Source organism: Chiloscyllium plagiosum, unplaced genomic scaffold, assembly GCF_037043375.1.
Source record: "Chiloscyllium plagiosum isolate Xiang-an unplaced genomic scaffold, Cpla_swu_hap1 HiC_scaffold_9, whole genome shotgun sequence".
In the NCBI taxonomy this organism is placed as follows: Eukaryota; Metazoa; Chordata; class Chondrichthyes; order Orectolobiformes; family Hemiscylliidae; genus Chiloscyllium; species Chiloscyllium plagiosum.
In genome coordinates, this window is record NW_028270147.1 from 119040494 (window position 1) to 119060961 (window position 20468).

A 20468-nucleotide genomic window follows, 5' to 3' on the forward strand; every position below is an offset into this window, starting at 1 on the left:
TGAGTTCCTCTCCTTTGATGTCCACGTGCTCCTCATGGATTTCCTCAGATTCAGACTAGAGGAATGATACTTTAAATTGAGCCTTTTCCCTGTTGAGTAAATCCAACAGAGAAATTGAAGCGTTCCTGTGGATATTTAGTGAAAACTCCTCCCTTTGTGCACTGGAAGACACATTGGTATTGATGTAGGTTTCTGTCTCTAGTACTGCCTTGGATGCTTTCTCTATGAACACATCAGTATGGTTAATGTTTTCTTCATTCTGGTCTTCACACAAGTTTGCCAATCGTTCCTCCTCACCAGACTTGGGCAAGCTCTCTTTTAAATTTTGGTCATCTCCAAAAGTTACCACTGCCTTGCTAGATTCATTAATAATGTGCAGTAAGTCAAAGGTACTTGGTTCAGAAAACTGATTACTTGCATTTTGATCATTCAAGCTGTTTTTAAATGAACTCAGCTTAAAGTCTTACTGAGCTCAAACTCTTCCGCCTGCCGTTCTGTTACTTCTTTTGAAAGCTCTGGCTTTTTTCCTTCATCACAACACGTTTTGTAGTCTTGACCTAATTTATCCTCCACAAGTAGGTCCCTTTCATCTTCAGTTGTATCGATGCCATCCCCATAATGTTCAGGTCGAAGGGAAATCTTGTGGGGAGGAGCAAAGATGCCACATTTGTCCTTGCATGTGAAGTATTCAACTCCATCATATGTCCCATTATGACTGCCTTCTGGCTTATCCAGCTCCACACCAGCCCAAAAGCCACTGGCGAAGCTAGTTCTGCCCTTGAAGCGAAGTGTCCCCAGTGGATGCTACTAACTAAAATTCTTGCACCAATTTGGGATTCAGGCAGCTCATCGGTTTCAGGCAACGTGGCTGTTGGGGTGCGACACGGAGAGGGAGAATATGATGGCATGGGAATCTGTTCCTCATTGCTAGCATCACTTTGCTCTTCTCAGTTGGTGATTTCAAGTCTACAAGTTGTTCTGAATGGACGCTACCACATCTGGGAGAGTATTTCTCACCCAGTCGCTCACTGATTTCATCATCCACACTGATACTTGGTGAAACACTTCGAGAAAGCTTCTCCCCTTCATTCATTCCCTCCTGCTTAAATGCACAGGACAGGAGAGCACTTGGATCCAGTGAGATTTTTGTCACTGGTGATTTTGATCCTTCGCGAAAGGGCTTCTGCAGATTCCGGGCCAGCTTTGCAACTCCCACCGTGTAAACTTTTATTCATGTCTTCATTCCTCCTTGGCAATGACTCAAAATTTTCTGAGTAAGTTGCTTCCTTTCCTTGGGAAAGGTACTCAAAATCTTGAAAATAAGAATCATTCTCTGATGGAGTTCTTTTCAATTCTCCAGAGTCAGATAGCGCAGATGCAATGGAGGTGCCCGACTTAACTGATCTGACAATCTTCACAGAACTTGCTGAATGATCACTTGCACCGTCCTCCTCATCAGGATAGCTGCCCTTGTGCAAGTAATATTCCTCATCCTTCAATTCCTGAAGAAGGGCCTGTGCCCGAAACGTCGAATCTCCTGTTCCCTGGATGCTGCCTGACCTGCTGTGCTGTTCCAGCAAGAAAGTTTCAACTTTGATCGCCAGCATCTGCAGACCTCACTTTCTCCTCAAATGTCTTTTGAACAAGCTAAGCTACTAAAGGCTGTTCTGTGTCATCAGATAGGACTCTGTTTAGTGGAGTTAATTCCTTGACATGCGCAGGGACATTGATGTGCTGCAGTTTCTCAATGTCTAATTTCAACAAGGGTTCAGACTGATCAGATTGCTGAGACAAGCCTAGTACATCCTCGACATCAGAGTCTTATGATTTTAGATGACCAAGTTCCTCCTGGATATCATCTTGCACAGATTGATGACTGGACACAACACTTTCATCACCAGAACCATCCTTTGGCCTAAATGCCAACTGATCTGGCATACAACTATATTTAAGAGCTCCTGCCACATTATCCAGCCCTTCAACAAAGTCAGGTCTAGATTTCAAATAACATTTGAAAACTGGAGAAGGACTCTTAGAGGGGTCATCAAGTCGACTATCGAAGAGTGCAAACTTGTTTTGATCTGATGCATAGTTCACTGAGCAAGTTGGATTTCTGTCCATCTCGACTCGACGATCTTTGATCTGTAACAAATATAAGCAATTTGTGTTTATAACTCAGTATCTATAAAGAAAGTGCCAAAATATAATGTCTTTCACAATCAATGATCCCCAAAATCTTATTGTAATGAATCAAATAATTTTTCAGCACATGGTTGAAACATTGGAAGTCCAAAACCAATTTTGAACAGCATAGTTCCAGCAATGACACAGATGAAATAAACTGTTTTAGGTGTTCGTTGAAGACTGAATATTAGCTAAGACACCCACAAGGACCCTCTATGCTTGTCTTTCAAAAGTAGCAAAGACTCTTTGCATTTATCTGATGAGCAGTCGAGGCCTCAGCTCAGCAAATGATCGCACTCGAACAGCAAAGCACACCCATGGCACTGCACTGGTGCATCAGTCTGATTCACAAAGCACAGGTCTCTGAAGTGGGACATGAACTTACTTTACATAATCTTGCAATGAAAGCGCTTGAGAGTGCAATTTTCATACCTTTCTAAAAAATGTGCATTCTTAATGAAAGAACAAGCCTTTTTGAAATATATGTTATTTAGATTCTTTAAAAACAAGGTTTAGTGATGGCACATAGTGGTCTGAATTAAATTTAAAAATTCAGCGACAAGGGTGAACATGTTGAGCTGAAGCAGTTAGTGAAGAATTGCAGAATTACAACGAAACCAGATACATCAGCTGTCTATTTATGTTAGTTTCCGGTTTGAATGCTGATAGTTTGCTGCTGAATAAACAAAGTCAATTTATTAAACTACTCGTAAACATTTTATGGAATTTTGCAATCCTGAACTAACTTAACACCATAGGTGTTGTAAAGAAACAAGTCCTATAGTTTGTGGTGTTACATACATATCCTGCTTTGTAATGGGGCCGAGTGATGCTTTGGATATTTCACTCTCAGTAAGAGATTTCCAGCTCTTTGCAGATCCAGTCCTGGAAACATGGGAAATAATTTATAAAGTTGGAACTTTGCAGCATAAAACACACAGCACATGCAGAATAATCAGCTCTGTAATTTCATTACGGATACATCCCGACACCACCTTCCTGGACAGTGGTGACAAAGATGTCGCATCCATAATTATACAATCATAGAATTTTACAGTACAGAATGAGGCCATTCAACCCATTGGGTCCATCCCGGCTACCCAAAGAGCTACCTAGGTAGTCCCACTGTCCAGACTTATCTCTGTAGTCGTCTAACTTAATCACTTTCAATGAGCAACATTCCCCCATTTCTGTCTAACCTTCAGTACAGTCTGCAATAGGTAAAACTGGCAACTGAACAGTGATAACCCCAGGCAGAATCACAAAATTGTTGCACAATCTTATTTCCACTAGAACGTCATCCCTATTTTAGAGTCATAGGGATGTACAGCAAGGAAGCAGACCCTCCAGTCCAACTCGTCCATGCCGACCAGATATCCCAACCCAAACTAGTCCCACCTGCCAATACCTGGCCCATATCCCTCCTATTCATATACCCATCCAGATGCCTTTTAAATGTTGCAATTGTACCAGCCTCCACCACTTCCTCTGGCAGCTTATTCCATACACGTACCACCCTGTGTGAAAACATTCCCCCTTAGGTCTCCTTTATATCTTTCCCCTCTCACCCTAAACCTATGCCCTCTAGTTCTGGACTCCTCCACCCCACAGAAATGACTTTGGCCCTCATGATTATGTAAACCTCTAGAAGGTCACGCTTCAGCCTTCGACACTCCAGGGAAAACAGCCCTAACCTGTTTCTCCTGTTTAACCCCTCTCTGTCGCTCAGATCCTCCAACCCTGGCAACATCCTTGTAAATCTTTTCTAAACCCTTTCAAGTTTCACAACATCTTTCCGATAGGAAGGAGACCAGAATTTGCAAGCAATACGACTCATCTCCAGTTATGAGTCATACTTTAAATTACAAAACCAGTTTTCTGTACATCTGTCTTATAGGAGTTACAATAATGAAAAGACAGCCAGCTGTCAAAAAAGTCTCAGAGAAAAGCAAAATAATTCTCACTCCAATTCATGATAGAATTGAAAAAAAAAGCACGTTACTGATCTGATGATACAACAGTTAAATGCAAAAGTGCTGAATAAAAGCTACCATGCGTCGTTTATAAAAGCACAGCAATTTTTATTTTCTACATATGCATGCTTTGATATCAGTGCATTAATGTCAAGGAATTACATGGTTCATACTGCCCAAACCAGGAGCTTATAAATTTTAAATGAATCACTGTTACCAACATCTGAAGGAGAATATAACTGTAGCATCTTAGCACAAACTGATGGAAGGTGATTGAAAATGGTACTGGGTTTGGTACAGACGGTATAAAAAGAAAGGAGTCAGCATCAAGTTGCATGCATGGCACTCACTCCGACATTCCAAGGTGACACCAGCAATTGACAACGTGGCATGCAGGTTCTTCTGACACTGAAGGTGACCACAGAACAGTACTCAATTGGTTTGCCAAGCTGGAGCAAGACATTCTTAAGACAATACTGGTAATGAAGATCTGGACCACCGGTGGAGTGGGGGGGGGGGTGGTCTCTCTGTTCCATGATCGGAGAAAAAGCACTCACAATTGGTCTGGTTCTTTAACATTTCATTCTTTATTTTTCATACGGCCAGGCACAGATCGTCCATAAACACAGAGGTTATACACTTCCATGTTCCTCAGAGGAGCTGCACACATGGCTTAAAACAGACATTTGCAAGGTTTGTGAAGGTTTGTAGCTCAGGTTGAGGGTTAGGGTGTAGGTTTGCTCGCTGAGCTGTAGGTTTGCTCGCTGAGCTGTAGGTTTGATATCCAGACGTTTCATTACCTGGCTAGGTAACATCATCAGTGGTGACCTCCAAACAAAGCTGTATCAGAACACTATTCCAACGAGCCACACTGCAGCACAGACGAACTTCGGAAAACAGAGGAGAACCACCTATACAACGTATTCAAGAAGAACGGATACTCAAAAAATAGAGTGTGCAGATTCCTCAAGAACAAACCACAACAAGCAGACCAAACACAGCCAGAAACCCTAACCACCTTAACACACATCAAAGAAGTTTCAGAAATGACAGCCAGACTACTAAGACCTCTCGGAATCCTCGTAGCACACAAACCCACCAACACTCTCAAACAAAAACTAACAAACTTAAAAGACCCAGTACAACCCATGGACAAAATCAACGTCATCTACAAAATTCCATGCAAGGATTGCCACAAACACTACATAGGACAAACAGGAAGAAAGCTAGCCACCAGGGTACACGAACACCAGCTAGCCACAAAAAGACACGACCGTCTCTCCCTTGTAGCCCTACACACGGATGAAAAGAACCACCATTTCGACTGGGACAACACATCTATCTTGGGACAGGCTAAGCAAAGATATGCCAGAGAATTCCTGGAGGCCTGGCACTCCAACCACAATGCCATAAACAAACACAGAGATCTAGATGCCATCTATCAACCCCTCAGAAAACAAACAGGAAATGACATCACCACAAACCCCAGGAACCCCATACAGGAGAAAGATATAAATAGAAAGCAGGAGACAACAGCTTTGCTTCACTTGGAGGTCGCCACTGATGATGTTACCAAGCCAGGTAATGAAACGCCTGGATATCAAACCTACAGCTCAGCGAGCAAACCTACACCCCTTAAAGCAGACATTTTTATACTTCTCTTAAAGAAAGGTACAGGCCATTATCGTATAGTACATTCAGACAATTACCAACTAACTCATGAAACAATCTTAACTGACAGCTACTCGGTCCAATGATATTTCCTGGGAACCAACTTTGTTTTCCAACACTTAAGCCACCCTCACCTCATCAACCGAATCTTGCCATCTGCACTTGAAGGTCAGTTAGGGTGACCAGTAATGTCTCATCTAGTCTAGTTATTTCTCTACTGTAAAGGAAGCATTGTCTGCTAATCTCTGTTGAGGCAGACTGTGATTAGTCAATTATGCAGCTCGAACAGCGTTAAAAGCTATTTTATGCAGCTTTTAACAGAATTGTCAATTTGCAGCCTAGAAGCCATTTTTTCATATTATTTGCATTGAGAAGCCATTTTGTTCCCACTTAAGTTAGTAACAGCATGGGTTAAGTGGTTGTTCCTGACAACAACTAGTTACCTCAGCCTGTATTCAGGTTTCAGATCCTCAGGAGATAGAGATAGGGAAGTGGTAAGCAAAACAAAGGTCACATTTCATGTATAAAAGGGTATTGAATATGAACGGGCAGTGATCTTGTCCATTTCATTGTTTGAAAAATTACAGCATGGGGGTCGGATCACAATATATGTGGCAGTTCTCCATTCCAACAATACTCAATACTTTGGAGAAATCTTTCACCCACTAAACTGCTTTAAGGCACATCTCAAAGATCCACCCAACTGAACTGATTATATTCTATATGAACATATAATATTCTGCAGCAGCAGGTATATAGGTTTTATGTCAAATGCAACCTTCAGCCATTATTTCATCTTTAAAAATGATTCATTCTCTTTCTTTTTCATATACAGAATTATCAGATCGACTTCATTACAAATGCATCTTTTTTTTTAAAAAATGTTAAACTCCAGATAGTTCTGGCCATGAAATATTTCGAGGAGAAAGTGAGGTCTGCAGATGCTGGAGATCAAAGTTGAAACTTTATTGCTGGAACAGCAATGCAGGTCAGGAAGCATCCAGGGAACAGGAGATTCAACGTTTCGGGCACAGGCCCTTCCTCAGGAATGAGCAGAGAGTGTTCAGCAGGAGAAGATAAAAGGTAGGGAGGAGGGACTTGGAGGAGGGGCGTTGGAAATGTGATAGGTGGAAAGAGGTCAAGGTGAGGGTGATAGGTCGGAGTAGGATGGAGTCGGAGAGGTCAAGAAGACGACTGCAGGTCAGGAAGGCAGTGCCGGGCTGGAGGGATCCGGCTGAGACAAGGTGGGGGAGGGGGGGATGAAGAAACTGGTGAAGTCCAAGTTCATCCCCTGTGGTTGGAGGGTTCCCAGTCGGAAGATAAGACGCTCCTCCTCCGACCGTCGGGTTGTTGTGGTTTGGCGGTGGATGAGTCCAATGACCTGCATATCCTCGGTGGAGTGGGAGGGGGAGTTGAAATGCTGTGCTACAGGGTGGTTGGGTTGCTTCGTCCGGGTGGCCCAGAGGTGCTCTCTGAATCGCTCCGCAAGTAGGCGGCCTGTCTCCCCAATATAGAGGAGGCCACACCGGCTGCAGCGGATGCAGTAGATGATGTGGGTGGAGGTGCAGGTGAATCTGTGGCGGATATGGAAGTTTCCTTTGGGGCCTTGGAGAGAAGTGAGGGGGGAGGTGTGGGCGCAAGTGTTGCACCTCCTGCGGTTGCAAGGGAAGGTGCCGGGAGTGGAGGTTGGGTCGGTGGGGGGTGTGGATCTGACAAGGGAGTCGCGGAGGGAGTGGTCTCTACGGAAAGCTGATAGGGGAGGGGAGGGAAATATATCCTTGGTGCTGGGGTCTGTTTGGAGGTGGCGGAAGTGACGGCGGATGATGCGCTGTACATGGAGATTGGTGGGGTGGTAGGTGAGGACCAGTGGGGTTCTGTCCTGGTGGCGGTTGGAGGGGCGGGGCTCAAGGGCGGAGGAGCGGGAAGTGGAGGAGATGCGGTGGAGGGCACCGTCGACCACGTCGGGGGGGAAATTGCGGTCCTTGAAGAAGGAGGCCATCTGTGTTGTACGTATTTTGAACTGGTCCTCCTGGGAGCAGATGCGGCGGAGACGAAGGAATTGGGAGAATGGGATGGCGTTTTTACAGGGGGCAGGATGGGAGGAGGTGTAGTCCAGGTAGCTGTGGGAGTCGGTTGGTTTGTAGTAGATGTCCGTGTTGATTCGGTCGCCTGAGATAGAAACAGAAAGGTCTAGGAAGGGGAGGGAGGAGTCCGAGACTGTCCAGGTGAATTTGAGGTCGGGGTGGAAGGTGTTAGTGTAGTGGATGAACTGTTCAACCTCCTCGTGGGAGCACGAGGTAGCGCCGATACAGTCATCAATGTAGCGAAGGAAAAGATGGGGGGTGGGGCCAGTGTAGTTGCGGAAGATGGATTGTTCCACATACCCTACGAAGAGGCAGGCATAGCTGGGGCCCATGCGGGTGCCCATGGCTACTCCTTTTGTTTGGAGAAAGTGGGAGGATTGGAAAGAAAAGTTGTTCAGGGTGAGGACCAGTTCGGTCAGTCGAAGGAGGGTGTCGGTGGAAGGGTACTGGGTGGTACGGCGGGAAAGGAAGAAGCGGAGTGCTTTGAGTCCTTCGTGATGGGGGATGGAGGTGTACAGGGACTGGATGTCCATGGTGAAGATGAGGCGTTGGGGACCGGGGAAGCGGAAATCCTGGAGGAGGTGGAGGGCGTGGGTGGTGTCACGAACGTAGGTGGGGAGTTCTTGGACTAATGGGGACAGGACCGTGTCGAGGTATGCCGAGATGAGTTCGGTTGGGCAGGAGCAGGCTGAGACGATGGGTCGTCCGGGGCAGTCAGGTTTGTGGATTTTGGGCAGGAGGTAGAAACGGGCGGTGCGGGGTTGTGGGACTATGAGGTTGGAGGCGGTGGATGGGAGGTCCCCTGAGGTGATGAGGTTATGGATGGTCTGGGAGATGATGGTTTGGTGGTGGGGGGTGGGGTCCAGGTCATGCAGGTCATTGGACTCATCCACCGCCAAACCGTCCCCTTGACCATGACCCCACCCCCCATCACCAAACCATCATCTCCCAGACCATCCATAACCTCATCACCTCAGGGGACCTCCCATCCACCACCTCCAACCTCATAGTCCCACAACCCCGCACCGCCCGTTTCTACCTCCTGCCCAAAATCCACAAACCTGACTGCCCCGGACGACCCATCGTCTCAGCCTGCTCCTGCCCAACCGAACTCATCTCGGCATACCTCGACACGGTCCTGTCCCCATTAGTCCAAGAACTCCCCACCTACGTTCGTGACACCACCCACGCCCTCCACCTCCTCCAGGATTTCCGCTTCCCCGGTCCCCAACGCCTCATCTTCACCATGGACATCCAGTCCCTGTACACCTCCATCCCCCATCACGAAGGACCCAAAGCACTCCGCTTCTTCCTTTCCCGCCGTACCACCCAGTACCCTTCCACCGACACCCTCCTTCGACTGACCGAACTGGTCCTCACCCTGAACAACTTTTCTTTCCAATCCTCCCACTTTCTCCAAACAAAAGGAGTAGCCATGGGCACCCGCATGGGCCCCAGCTATGCCTGCCTCTTCGTAGGGTATGTGGAACAATCCATCTTCCGCAACTACACTGGCCCCACCCCCCATCTTTTCCTTCGCTACATTGATGACTGTATCGGCGCTACCTCGTGCTCCCACGAGGAGGTTGAACAGTTCATCCACTACACTAACACCTTCCACCCCGACCACAAATTCACCTGGACACTCTCGGACTCCTCCCTCCCCTTCCTAGACCTTTCTGTTTCTATCTCAGGCGACCGAATCAACACGGACATCTACTACAAACCAACCGACTCCCACAGCTACCTGGACTACACCTCCTCCCATCCTGCCCCCTGTAAAAACGCCATCCCATTCTCCCAATTCCTTCGTCTCCGCCGCATCTGCTCCCAGGAGGACCAGTTCAAAATACGTACAACACAGATGGCCTCCTTCTTCAAGGACTGCAATTTCCCCCCCGACGTGGTCGACGGTGCCCTCCACCGCATCTCCTCCACTTCCCGCTCCTCCGCCCTTGAGCCCCGCCCCTCCAACCGCCACCAGGACAGAACCCCACTGGTCCTCACCTACCACCCCACCAATCTCCATGTACAGCGCATCATCCGCCGTCACTTCCGCCACCTCCAAACAGACCCCAGCACCAAGGATATATTTCCCTCCCCTCCCCTATCAGCTTTCCATAGAGACCACTCCCTCCGCGACTCCCTTGTCAGATCCACACCCCCCACCGACCCAACCTCCACTCCTGGCACCTTCCCTTGCAACCGCAGGAGGTGCAACACTTGCGCCCACACCTCCCCCCTCACTTCTCTCCAAGGCCCCAAAGGAAACTTCCATATCCGCCACAGATTCACCTGCACCTCCACCCACATCATCTACTGCATCCGCTGCAGCCGGTGTGGCCTCCTCTATATTGGGGAGACAGGCCGCCTACTTGCGGAGCGATTCAGAGAGCACCTCTGGGGCACCCGGACGAACCAACCCAACCACCCTGTAGCACAGCATTTCAACTCCCCCTCCCACTCCACCGAGGATATGCAGGTCATTGGACTCATCCACCGCCAAACCACAACAACCCGACGGTCGGAGGAGGAGCGTCTTATCTTCCGACTGGGAACCCTCCAACCACAGGGGATGAACTTGGACTTCACCAGTTTCTTCATCCCCCCTCCCCCCACCTTGTCTCAGCCGGATCCCTCCAGCCCGGCACCGCCTTCCTGACCTGCAGTCTTCTTCTTGACCTCTCCGCCTCCATCCTACTCCGACCTATCACCCTCACCTTGACCTCTTTCCACCTATCACATTTCCAACGCCCCTCCTCCAAGTCCCTCCTCCCTACCTTTTATCTTCTCCTGCTGAACACTCTCTGCTCATTCCTGAGGAAGGGCCTGTGCCCGAAACGTTGAATCTCCTGTTCCCTGGATGCTGCCTGACCTGCTGTGCTGTTCCAGCAATAAAGTTTCAACCATGAAATATTTCACCTCAAAAGATTGATTGAGCATGGGGGGTCAAAAGGCAAGGGGTCATAGAGTCAGTTATACAACAGACCCAACTCACCCGCACAAACCAGATATCTCAACGTGACCTAGTCCCAGTTTGCCAGCATTTGGTCCATATCCTTCTCAACCCTTCCTATTCATGTACCCATCCCGATGCTTTCGAAAAGTTAAAATTGAACCCCTCTCCACCACTCTGGCAGCTCATTCCATGTATGCAGCACCCTCTGCCTGAAAAAGTTCCCTCTCAGGCCCTTTTTAAATCTTCACTTCTCACCTTAAACCTTTGCCCTCTAGTTTATGACTCCCTTGCCCTGGGAAAGAAATCTTGGCTATTCACCCTATCCATGCCCCTCATGATTTTACAAACCTCTGCAAAAACCCTTCAGCCTCCAATGCTCTGGGGAAAAATACTTCAGCCTATTCAGCCTCTCCCTGTAACTCAGTCCCAGCAACATCCTTCTAAATCTTTTCTGCACTCTCTCACGTTTAACATCCTTCCTATAGAAAGGCGATCAGAACTGTATGCAGTATTCCAAACGAGGCCTCACCAATGTCCTGTACAGCTGCAACGCAATGCCTCAACCACTACAGTCAATGTTCTGACCATTGAAGGCAAGCATGCCAAAAGCCTTCTTCACCGCCCTTTCTACCGGCAACTACTCTTTCAAGAAACTATGCACCTGCATCCCAAGGTCTCTTTGTTCAGCAAAACTCCCCAGGGCCCGACCATTAACTGTATAAACTAGTGACAGGATAGAGAACTTTGAAAACAAGATTTGATAGAGAAGTTTAAAAATGAAGACCATTAGACATAGGAGTGGAAGTAAGGCCATTCGACCCCCATCGAGTCCACTCCACCATTCAATCATGGCTGATGGGCATTTCAACTCCACTTACCCGCACTCTCCTCGTACCCCTTAATTCCTCGCGAGATCAAGAATTTATCAATCTCTGTCTTGAAGACATTTAACATCCCGGCCACCGTGGCAATGAATTCCACAGGCCAACCACTCTCTGGCTGACGAAATGTCTCTCATTTCTGTTCTAAATTGACCCCCTCTAATTCTAAGGCTGTGCCCATGGGTCCTAGTCTCCCTGCCTAACGGAAACAACTTCCCAGCGTCCACCCTTTCTAAGCCATGCATTATCTTCTAAGTTTTTTGTACATCTCCCTTCAACCTTCTAAACCCTCATGAATACAATCCCAGAATCCTCAGATATTCATCGTATGTTCAGCCTCCTATTCCAGGGATCATCCGTGTGAATCTCCGCTGGACACACTCCAGTGCCAGTATGGCCGTCCTGAGGTGTGGGGCCCAAAATAGGTCACAGTGTTCGAAGTGAGGCTTATCTCGAGCTTTATAAAATCTCAGTAGCATATCACTGCTTTAATATTCCAACCTTCTTGAGATAAATGACAACATTACATTTGCTTTCTTCATCACAGCCTCAACCTGCAAGTCAATCCTTAGAGAATCCGGGACTAGCACTCCCAGATCCCTTTGTACTTTGGCTTTATGAATTTTCTCACCGTTTAGAAAATAGTCCATGCCTGTATTCTTTTTCCCAAAGTGCAAGGCCATAGATTTAATTTCATTCTGAACTAAAAAGGCAACTCTGCCCTCTCTCTCTCTCTAAGTTGTAAATCCTTGGATGTTTAACTGCCAGTCCTGAACCCCCTGCAACCACCTCTCTGTGATGCCGACCACATCATCATCATTCACCATTTGTGCTGTTAATTCATCTACTTTGTTACGAATACAACGAGCATTCAAGTAAAGTGCCTTAATGCTAGTTTTCTTATCCTCATGATTTCCAACATCTCTACGAATATGTTCGAAGTTATCCTTCTTTTTTGCTTCAATTCTAGTCTGCCTTGAACTTAAACCCTGCACACATGCTAACCCGCTACTTATCTTTCCACTTGACTCCATACTCCCTGTTGCTTTCCCTTTCCCCAGACTCATAAGTTTAAAGTCCTAGTGACCACCCTATTTATCCTTTTCACCAGAACACTGGTTCCAGATCGGTTCAGGTGGACACTGTCTTATCGTTACAGATCGCCCAGGTTCCAAAAACTGATGTCAATGTCCCATGAAATCGAAAACCTCCTTCCCACACCAATCTCCTAGCCACGTGTTTACTTCCCTAATTTTCTTATCCCGATGACAATTAGCACGTGGCTCGGGCAGTAATCCAGAGATTATGACCCTCGAGGACCTGTTCTTCAATTTCCTTCCTAGTGCTTGATACTCCCCACACAGGCCCACCTGCCTAGCCTTGTCTATGCTGTTAGTGCCAACATGGATCACAACAACTGGATCTTCTCCCTCCTGCTCCAATATCCTTTCAAGCCAATCGGAGATGTCCTGCACCCTTGCACCGGGCAGGCAACACACCATGTGGGACTCCCAATCCGGCTTGCAAAGGATACTATATGTCCGCTAATTACAGAATTCCCTGTAACAACTACTTGTCTTTTTACTCCCCTTCTTGAATGGCCTTCTGCACCATGTTGCAGTGGTCAGCTGGCTCATCCTGTCCACAGCCCTTTTCCTCACCCATACAGGAAGCAAAAATTGCATATCTGTTTGACAAGGTCAAGGGCTGAGGCTCCTCCACTCCTGAACTCAGAATCCCCCTACATGCCTCACTTACAGTCACACCCTGTTGTTCCTGATCACTAACTGAATTTGAATTACTTTATCTACCGAGTGTGAGTGCCTCCTGAAACAAAGCGTCCAGGTAACTCTCCCCCTCCCGGATGTGCCGCAGTGTTTGAAGCTCAGATTCTAGATCATCAATTCTGATCCGGAGTTCTTTTAGCAACCAACACTTGCTGCAGATATGGTCACTGCCCTTCACAATGGGTTCAGCCAGCTCCCACACCATACAGCTACAGCACATCACCTGTCCAGCCATCTCTACTTATTTAATTCATTGATACAAATTTATGAATTAAATAATTTCTAGTACTTCTCTATGGTCTTATTCAACTAACTAACTAATAGCCAACATTTAATCATTAACACGAAACACAAGAAATATCAATTGAAACACCTTAACTTAGCAACACACGGGAGGCCATTTCTTTGGTTCGAGGAGGGGGGGGCGGTGGGGGTGACACTACACGTGTAGCATCTTGGGATTCAGCTGCTGCCCAAATATATACCCACCAGTCCGCTGCGTCTTGCTGTGCCCTCTCCCTCTGCTGCTCCTTTAAAAGCCTCACTTACCCAGCAGTCTCATGTCCATTCCTGCTCAGTGTTCGCTCTGCCAAGGTAAGTTTTTATATTTCAAAGTTATCTTCCCATCAGGTCCCTGGTCCTCGCTGTCGCTCCTCCCACTCCACCTACCACCGAAGAATTGAAGAACACTGAACTCCCGAGCTAAGTTATTACATTTTCAAGTTACCTTCCCATCAGGCCTCTGGTCCTCGCTGAAGGTGCCTGAGCTGCATAGAGGGAGAAATGTTTTCACTTGTGAGGCTGACTGAACAGGAAGTTAACATTAACGAATTGAATCACAAGTTCAAAACAAAACATTATTCCCTGAGAAAGGTGACAACATGAAACTTGCTAGAGCCGGGAATGCTGAAGTTGAATAGCACAAATTTGTGAAAGGGGAAATTAGATAAGTACCTCAGGGAGAAATATACAGAAGAATGCACTGATGGGATGAGACCAAGTGGGAGTAGACTCGCATGGAGACGAAATAACTGCACGAATCTGTTGAGCCAAAAGGCACGTTTCTCTGCTGTAAAGTCTCTGTAAAAGTACTGGTCTCCTTAACGAAAGAACCACTTCATCACCAACTTATTTGGATAAAAAGGGTGCCACGAGGGCATAAAAGAGAAATACAAGAGGCATCCCTTCGTAAGGTTACAATTAACGTCCATTACTGAAAGTACCTCTGCAGAGAGGGAGGTTTAATCTTCGGTTTCTCAGTAGCAGTGGAGTACAGAGTTTTAATCTGCGGTTTGGTTGAGTTTGAGCTGGCAACATCAAGATCTGTACTGAGTTCAGCTTTGGTCTTCTTTACAAACTCATCATAGGACTGAAAGAAACATGGATAGAAAGTGAAATCAAACATTGGGACTGAAAGAAGTACACATGACACTACTTTGCCAACTGCACTGAATTCAATGTACTTCTGAATATTTTTTCAACTTTTCTGGCAACTAAGGAATAGTAGGATTTGGTTTTCAGCAAATTACTCCAGTGAGGACCCAAGTTTTCAATTCAATCAGAAAGTTGAAGCATTTTCTGGATGTCTGCAGGAGAACCAGACAGGTAAGCCAAAAACAGATAAAGCATTTGTCATTTGAAACAATAGAAAATTCAGATGTATGATGCAGTGTTCATAGTCGTGACGTAATGCTACAATGTAAAACTGGACAATTCCAAAACTGAAGCACTCACCAAAATATGGGTCATCCAATCACATTTTCTCCTGCCAAATTTCTTCATCTTCTGCCAAGCTGTCTTCTGCTATTGCTCTTGGTTGAATCCAAACAACATCATAACTTCATTAGAAATGAAGATCTGGGGATAGAAGCACAGGAGAAATGGCAGCTGTTGCAAACACCCTAAATACACAAACAAAACAATCCACAATCCATTATCCGTCTCTAAAACTGCTCAATGAAGATGCAAAATTGGATGAAACTCAAAGCATGTTCTATTTAACAAAAATCTGCTAAATGCTTGAAAGCTTAATGACAATTGAAGTGAATAACATCAGTGAGATCCGAAAGCATATACAAAACAACATTAAGGTAGCATGCAACATTCCCAGATTGTGAGAAGGTTTGACACTTTCTCTTGCTTCAGACCTCGGTGAGAAATGATTAATTATTTCACTTAACGATTCACTGCATTACGTGGTTCAGCACTTTGCCAACAGCACCTTCTAAGAAGCCTCTGCTCCGTCGAATTCCAGAAATGTTCTGCCTTTCATAGACTGTAGGCAGACAACCCAAGATCAGTGCTATGGGAAGTCTCACAATAAACATTGGGGCTGACTTGGATTCATACAGTGGACCCAGCATTTCAGGAAGGTCAAATCATTCTCAGTTTAACAGATGAGTTCATCAAAACTATATGACCTAGCCACTGACCACTGCCTCACATGGCTCCCTGCAGGAAGTGTTTGATAGGTTTCCCGGCTAACACCACCAGAGGCAAGTAACACGCCTGGAAATGTAGGTGTGGGAAATAGTACAGTTCAGACTGAAGACACAGTCGAGTCGAGTTATAAAGACAAAGCAAAGGAAATTAACAGTCCCAAATTTACTCTGTGAATGAAAAGCTGATTTACACATGCCCATTCTCAGTCTCTGGCAAAGTGCAACACTTCACAAACTGTGCTCAAAGGGAAGTCAGGCTAGACAATGAGCAGCTTGATGTTGACTTTAGACCGTGGTAAAAAGTTCACATTGCAGTGTTGCAAGTCTGAGTTACTGGAATAAGTCATCCAGTGTACACTTCAATGTCAGTGCCACAGTAAAATAGAAGTTGCATTGTTGTAATAGTAAAGAACTTGGTCTTCGTGCTGGACAATACTTTGAAACCAATGCTCAAGTCATCCACCTTAACCTCAAATTGCCAAAAACAACTTGCAAATATACATCACATTTCACACTTGTAGCATGTTGTTCCCAACCTTTGAAGTATATTCACTATTATAATATCGTCAAAAGCTGCAACAAACTTTCACACAGCAAGTTCCCACAAATTAGAGAAATGGTTCAGTAAACGTTGAGCCAGACTGACTCATGTAGTAGATTGACCAGCACCATGAGGGAGAACTCCACTCCTCTTCAATGTCACACCAAAACGGTTTTAAAAAACTCACCCAAGGTGGAAAATAGGGCCTCACTTTGAAAACAACATTTCAGTACTGCACCAGGACCGTCATCCAGGATTTCACTTCAGCGTTTGCTTAATCCCCTCTGCTGACTGAGGAAGAGTGCCACTGAGCCGTGGCTAACACTCAGAGCTATTACATTCTCTCTCCAGTTTGGAGTAAAATGAGGTTCCTCGAGGATCATCGGGGAGATCAGAGTAAAGTGGGGCTCCTCAGTTCCTGATCTTACTTCTATCATAAGGTCAGAAGTGCTGATGGTTGCACAATATTCAGTACCATTCATAGTTTCAGTATCTGAGGAGTTATGTTCAAAGGCAACAAGATCTGGACAATATGCAGGTTGGACTGGCAAGAGGTTAGTAAGTTTTACACCAAAACTGCCAGTCAATGACCATCTCCAGTAGGATGCCTGGTACCAATGGTGTGCCACAAGGATCGGTGTTGGGTTTACTGTTTTTCTTAGGTTACATAAATGATCTGGATGTGAACATGGGACATAGTATGGTTAGTAAGTTTGCAGATGACACTAAAAATAGAGGTGTAGTGGACAGTGTTGCATCTTGTGAAGGCAAATCGGGGCAAGACGTATAAACTCAATGGTAAAGTCCTGGGGAGAGTTGCTGAATAAAGAGACCTTGGAATGTATGTTCATAGTTCCTTGAAAGTGGAGTCACAAGTAGACAGGATAGTGAAGGCGGTGTTTGTTATGCTTGCCTTTATTGGTCAAGGCATTGAGTTTAGAAGTTGAAAAATCACGTTGCGGCTGTACATGACTCTGATTCGGCCTCTTTTAGAATACCATGTGCAATTCTGGACTCCCTGTTCTCTGAGGGATTTTGTGAATCTTGAAAGGGTTATACAAAGCTTTACAAGGATGTTGCCAGGGTTGGGGGGGTTCTGCTATACGAAGAGGATGAATTGGTTGGGGCTATTTTCCCTGCAGCATCGGAGGCTGAGGGGCGACTGTATAAAGATATTTAAAAGGTATCTGGTTGAGTATATGCACAGAAAGGTTTTCAGAGGAAAAAGGGCCAAACGCTAGCGAGGGGACTAGATTTTATCTCGGATAACTAGTCAGTATGGACAAGTTGAACCAAAGGGTCTGTTTCTGAGCTGTACAACTCTATAATGCTCAGAATATTCAACCAATGGCCCTTGTCATTCAATGGTGTTACCATCACTGAATCCTTCACTCTGAACATCATGGGGGTTACCATGGACCAGAAACTCATCTGGACTCACCATATAAATACTATGGGCTACAAGGGCAGGTCAGAGACTTGAAATACTGTGGTGTATAACTCACCTCCTGAATCCCCATAGCAAATCCACCGAGTACAAAGCACAAGTCAGGAGTCTCTTGGAAAACGCCCCACTTGCCTGGATGAGTGCAGCTCCAAGAACACACAATAAGCTTGCCACATTCAAGACAAAGCAGCCCACTTGATTGGCACCACATCTGCAAGCAGCCAGGCCCTCCACCACCCTCCACTCAGTAGCAGCAGTGTGTACAATCTGCAAGATGCATTGCAGAAATTCAAAGATCTTTAGCCAGATCCTCCCAAATCTATGACCATTCAGATTTAGAAGGACAAGAACAGCAGATATACAGGACTGTCACTTGCAAAAGCCCCTCCAAGCCACGCACCATCCTGATCTGGAAAAATATCACTGGTTCTTCAGGATGGCTGTATCAAATCCCTGGAATTCCCCCCTTAGGGCATTGTGGGTCTACCTACAGCACATGGACTGCAGTGGTTACAAAAGATAGCTCACCAGGTTCTCAAAATCAACTAGGATCGGTCAATAAATGCTGGCGAGCCGACGATGCCCAGACCCTAGGAGTCATTTAAAAAATGTTCATTGAGGAGTTTAGAATTAAAATGGAGTTCCTTGGTGCTCAATGAGCTTTGAGTAATTTTTTTTTTGTTCATTCATGGAATGTGGGCGTTTATATAAATGTGGCCTAGTATTTATTGCCCCTTCCTAGTTGTCCTTGAGAAAATGGTAGATGGAAGTGGGTACTGCAGTTGCTGGAGATCAGAGTCAAGATTAGAGTGGTGCTGGCGTTGCACAGCAGGTCAGGCAGCAACCGAGAATTAAAGGCTTTTGCCCGAAACGTTGATTTTTCCTGCTCTTTAGATGCTACCTGACCTGCTGTGCTACACCAGCACCACTCTAATCTTAACAAGATGGTCCTAACCAAGACCCACAATCTCATTAGGGAAGGACTTGCAAGAAGCAGTGGCAGAATTCCAAGTCAGGATAGTGGCCACTGTTTACAAATTGAGTCACTCACTTACACAATCTACATATTTTAGCTCCAGGTAAAAACAAGGCCTGCAGATGGTGGAAACCAGAGTCTAGATTAGAGAGATGCTGGAAAAGCACAGCAGGTCAGGCAGCATCCGAGGCTCCAACTAGCAGTGCATTTGCAACATTATTACTGACAAGTAGGACAAAAGGATTACATGGAATTATTACCTTCACTTCATTTAAATTCCTCGCTCGTTTGAAGAAAGCAGAGCTAATTCGGCTTGGCTTCATCCATGGGGCTTGGCTGGCACTGGGGTCTTCAGAAAACATCTCAGTGAGAATTTCTCTCGTCACGTTAAATACAAGCTGGAAGAAGTAAAAGGGTAACGGAGAAAAAATTATATTAGATACGCCCTCCCCCCCAAAAAGCTCGTTAGATCGCTACATGGAAAACAAAAAGGAATACTGTTCAAAATATATAAAGTAGCAACTGTTTGCTCCACGATCTGAACCAAGGATAAATTTAGAATATCATTGATTGCAGGAGAGAAGGCAAAAGAGAGATTCAAGAAGGGGTTTAATAGGATTGCAGAACGACCAAAGGTAGGTGCAGATGTATTCGACAAGCTTACTAATATAATACTAAGGAAGGCACCACAACATAAAATGGGCAAATCTTTGAAACAAAATGAATGACATCTGTGGGACATGCTGGAAATAGAAAGCAAACTATCATGGCTCCAATTATTACCTCCTAAAAGTTGACCAGAGGATTGTCGGGCAGCTAACTCCTCGCTCAAAATAAGAAAAACAGGAATTTCTCAGTTAGTTTTGCTTCATTTGTTGGTAAATTAAGAGTTAAAAATATGGAGATAAATACAAGCACTTCAAGAGACAGTAGCTAATCAGGAGCAATTAGCATGAATTTCTAATTAGCAGGTTGTGAACTATCAAATAATTTGACAAGGATGTATTAAAAAAAGAGCAGATTAGTACGAAAAAAGTGTACATGGTTTACATGGATTTTCAGAAATTATTTCAAGAGTTGCCTCTGAGGAGACCAATGGCAAAACTCAAAAGCACCTCAAATGAAGAGGAGCATAGTCAAATGGATATAGGTGGTTGGGAAAATGCAAGGTTCGGGGTAAAGTAAAGATTTCACACAAGAAAGGTGTGGAGAATGGAAGGGACCCACAGGAGCCCATGCTCAGATCGCCCTTAATTGTTATAGTAATAAACACAATCTTGACTTGGGAATTTAAGAGAAGGAAACTAAACGATTCCAACTTGGGGTGAAGGGACAGAGATGGAATTGTAATGCAGTGACAGATACAGAAGCATATTTACCGGAAGATGGAATTGAAGTTGAGAGTGAGGTGAAGTCACACATTGAGTGGATAAGAAAAGGAATTACACCTGAAATGGCAAGATCCGAATCAGATCAGAGAAAAAAGCCACAAAGTAATCGAACATACAGGCCATTTAAAGTGAT

General features: G+C 45.5%; 1 pseudogene; it reads right to left on the reverse strand.

Annotated features, from left to right (window-relative positions):
- Window positions 1-1821: 1821 nt before the first annotated feature.
- The window catches only part of LOC148149284 (centrosome-associated protein 350-like), a 989460-nt pseudogene continuing 970813 nt past the window's right edge, over window positions 1822-20468 (reverse strand).